General features: G+C 37.5%; 1 pseudogene; it reads left to right on the top strand.

Annotated features, from left to right (window-relative positions):
- The first annotated feature begins 389 nt into the window (after window positions 1-389).
- Window positions 390-2,073, top strand: LOC141627596 (uncharacterized; annotated as a pseudogene).
- Window positions 2,074-4,579: the final 2,506 nt, after the last annotated feature.

Below are 4,579 nucleotides of genomic sequence, written 5' to 3'. Positions count from 1 at the left end.
AAGCGGTGATTGGGGTCCGGCTTCTACTTGAGAAATTTGTTCGCGACGTTATTATTTTGTGGCACGTTGTCTATGCGAGAGCACGAGTATGGGGACGAAACTTGGCAAGCTGCTATCGGACGACATCCTTCATAGGCAACGCACTATTCTTAACAATCAAGGTGTGTCTTCATTTAATAGTAAACATTTACCGCTATTTTAATTAGAACACCTTTAAAACAATTCTTCATATTTCGCATTCTTACCTTCATCTATTCTATGAATTTATTGCTGCAGTATATAAAATCACATAGATAATATTGCAACTTTTTTAACCACAGATTTACAGCTTACCGATGAAGAGTTGCAAAATTATGCACTTATTGATATTGAAAATTCTCTTCAAATAAATGGTAGTTCACTTCGTCGATTTGAGGGAATGCCGTTCCCAGACATGTATGCAACGACACATCATCGAAATAGCCACAACAATATCGCCCTTGAGTGAAGAACATAAGATTCAGTTATCTTCAATGACTGGCGAGCAGAGGTTGGTCTATAATGAAGTGATGGAAGCTGCTTTAAATAACAAAGGAGGGGTGTTCTTCGTTTATGGATATGGTGGAACTGGGAAAACTTTCCTTTGGAGAGCTTTGTGTGCCTGTTTCAGGAGTAAGGGCGATATTGTTGTGGCTGTTGCGTCAAGTGGAATTGCAGCAACATTGATACCAGGTGGTGTAACAGCTCATTCCAGGTTTGGAATTTCCATTAATGTAACGGAGGATTCCATATGCTCCCGAATTAAGCCCGGCAGTGATTTAGCTGTACTTTTGATACGTGCTAAACTCATAATATGGGATGAAGCACCGATGACTCATAGGCATTGCTTTGAGGCCCTTGATAAAAGTTTAAAAGATGTAATGCGTGTTTTGGACGTGGGAAATGCTGAAGTGCCGTTTGGTGGGAAAGTTGTGGTATTTGGGGGTGATTTTAGACAGACATTACCGGTTGTTTCAAAAGGAAGTAGAGCAGATGTTGTGGCTGCATCCCTGTGTTCATCGTATTTATGGTCTTTCTGCAAGGTATATATATTTCTTTCTTTAAATATCAATATTACCGTTTTATGTGAGTCTTAGTTAAATTAATTTTGTCGTACTGTATTTATATAATTTAAAACGTATACCACTTATAGGTACTTAGATTGACAAAAAATATGCGATTGCAAGTTGGTGGTTCAACTGACAATGTTGAGGAGTTACGAAAATTCTCCGAATGGCTCTTGGAGATTGGAGATGGTATAGCAGGCGGTGAAAATGATGGAGAAGTTGATCTAGAATTACCAGCCGACTTACTAATTCAAGATGTGACGAATCCTATTAAGACATTAGTAGATGTCACTTATCCGGATCTGCTAGCACAATTGTGGAATCCGGAATATCTCCAGCAAAGGGCAATCCTGGCCCCTACTCATGAGATTGTTGAATCAGTAAATGAATATGTTTTGTCGCTTATTAAAAAGGATGAGAGAACTTATTTAAGCTCCGATGAGGTGTGTAGTGATGCCAGAGGTACAGGTGACGGTGACATTCACTCTATTGAATTCCTCAACAGTATTAAATGTAGGACTCCGAATCACCGGTTGAAATTGAAGGTCGGTGCTATGGTGATGCTTCGCGAAACATTGATCAATCACGTGGGTTGTGTAACGGCACGAGACTAATTGTGACTGATCTGGGGGCACGCGTGATAAGATGTACTGTCTTAACTGGTAGTCATAAAGGTGATAGAGTGCATATTGCTCGACTAACACTTACTCCATCGGACACCAGTAGATTTCCGGTACGTTTCAGTAGAAGACAATTCCCCATCGCTGTTTGTTTTGCAATGACGATAAACAAGAGTCAAGGCCAGTCTTTATCTCAGGTCAGCATCTATCTTCCAAGGCCAGTGTTTAGTCATGGCCAGCTTTATGTCGCACTTTCCAGGGTCACCCGAAAAGAAGGCTTGAAAATTTTAATTTGTGACTCAGATATGCGTACTTCTACTACGACTACTAATGTAGTGTATCATGAAATTTTTCAATTTTTTGAATAATTTGCATTTGTTAAAGTTGATTATTAGATTATATTTCTTTTATCCGAATGTAAAGTTTTGTATGTATGCATTTTTTTTTTACAAGAGTAGATAACGTTATTTCCTTATAAACCAGTGCCTGTGAACACATGTTTTTAACAATTTTAAACATTAATTATGTACATTGTTGATTTAGACTATTTAGATAGGTACAATAGAAATGCAAAAAAAAAATATACATAAAAAAAAATCATCTCGGCCCAAATACATACCCGTGCAATTTTGCACGGGTTTAAAACAAGTTATTATTATTGTAACACTCCACTCGTCCTCACTCTTCCTTTCTCCTTTTGAAAACACCTACAAACAACCAAAACACACAAACCACGACTCCATTAAAACCCGTCACCTTCAACCTCAGATCCCGCCTCCGTTGCTCAACCAAATTTGATAAATCTTGTACCAATAGCTTTCTTATCTCGTTCTCCTTCTTTGTATATAAGAAAGAGCCAAGCTTTCGTCCTATTTCAATTCAGCTGTCTTACATAGGATTCGGATTGTGGGCTAGTTTCTTCCATTTTTTTGGTTTCGGGTCATCCTTGGGCGATTCCTTGGACGTTTAGGAGAGCAAAAGGTAACGGTGATAGGTTACTCGATATAATGTCGAAATTGTGTCCGTATATGTTGTGTTTAGCACTTATATACTATAAAGTTTGAACCTTTAATCGTTTTTTTATATGTATGAAACGTGTGGTTGTGTTTACTAAGAGGTGCCGAACTATATTAATGGATATTGGAATTACTGTTGGTGATTGTACGACCATGTTGATTTTATACAGACAATTTAGTTGTTGATTTCCTTAAGATGGCATCCACTTGATTATGACTAGGTAGCTACATGTATATGACTGAGGACTGATGAACATGTGAACAATAGATGGTTTAAGTGAGTTTTGTTGGTCCTAGATAATGAATATTCTCATACTGCAATTTTTATGAAACATTTGAAGTGCCGAATTTTATTAGGCTTTTGAGCTTGGGCTTGTCATTGTACATAGAACCTGATTTGGTTGGTGTTGTTGTGGGTACATTATCGAACTTCCGTCTCATGTATATAAGTGTGTGCTTTTACCTTGTTAATGTCGTGTCAATGTATCATATTGGCTAGGTAGTTGTAGTACTCGCTAAACCCGTCTTTTAGCTTGGTGTTGGCCTCGGCTTGGGAGCCGTGACAGGTTGAGTTGAGCTCTGTTTTAGTGTCATTGTGATACGGTTTTAGGTAGCCTTTGGAGCTGTTTTTGGGCAGTCAAAGTGGAGGTTGTATGGACCGTTTTTGAGTCAATTTTATGGGTGATTTGAGCCAACTTGTTAATTTTCGTCTCATGTGTATATCCATGTATGTATTGGGTTAATAATGAGTTGTGCATATAACATGGTAGAACTTCGTTTACAGTGGGTTGTGAGTGTCGATCTCGTTAGGTTAAGAATGGGGGTCATTGCATTAATAAGCATGGGATTATAAATACATACTACATAATATTGTCTTGAGTTGCTTGTACGTGGTATCATAATAATTTGATAAACAAAATATAGAATCAAGGCTTAGAAATGTGTACTGCTACTTACTGGGGATTTGGCAGAGTGTCTTTTCCTTGGAAAATACTTGGGTGGGTGTATTTCTAGTGATTGAACTTTTTTTTTTTACAGAGATGTTAATGGGTGATGGCTTGACAAATCATGACTAATATACTTCGGCTAGCCCAGCGTATACTTGTTAACATGTACTATTTGAATGGCCAAGTTACTTATACATGTTTTACACCAACTCTGACCACTGATACAACGTCATTTACGGTTATATTTTGCCTAGCGTTTCACATTACTTAATTCATTAATCATCGTTCATTTATATATTTTTCTCACATGAACCATGAAGGTGGAATTTACTACTTAATTATGTCATAGTTATATAAAATGACATGTTTTCATTATAATATGAGTTCAATTTATTTATCTATGCTTAGTGAGTAATAAATGATTTATCTTGCATTTGGGTAATTTGTAGTTCTATTCTTACCTTACTTAATATAAATAGCTTATTTTCATTTATTTACATTTTTAATCAAGTGACAAGTATTTGAGAAATGAGTCACTAATCCATGTTTACGAGTATAACTGGACTTGGATTGTCTTACTTGAATTATCGTTCGCTCATTATATGTACTAGTCTCATTCCAAGTTGATTCGTATCGCTTGGTTGAATCGTATTCTTATGATATATCTTTACGCCGCTCTCGTGCCGTTCTGCCGGGAGTTGGTTGATTTATGTTTTTCCCGCCTATTTCGGACTGTTCTGCCGATTGCGGGTTAGCTCATATCATATTCTGGTGATAATTCCTTTATGCTACACATTTTGCTTGACTTGTCTTTACGCCCCTTTCGGACTGTCCTGCCGATTGTGGGTTTAGCTCATATTTTCCGCCTCTTTCGGACTGTTCTACCGATTGTGGGTTCTCGACTTCCGTTC

The sequence above is a fragment of the Silene latifolia genome, chromosome Y, assembly GCF_048544455.1.
Source record: "Silene latifolia isolate original U9 population chromosome Y, ASM4854445v1, whole genome shotgun sequence".
Classification (NCBI taxonomy): domain Eukaryota; kingdom Viridiplantae; phylum Streptophyta; class Magnoliopsida; order Caryophyllales; family Caryophyllaceae; genus Silene; species Silene latifolia.
This window is presented reverse-complemented; position numbering and strand designations above follow the sequence as displayed.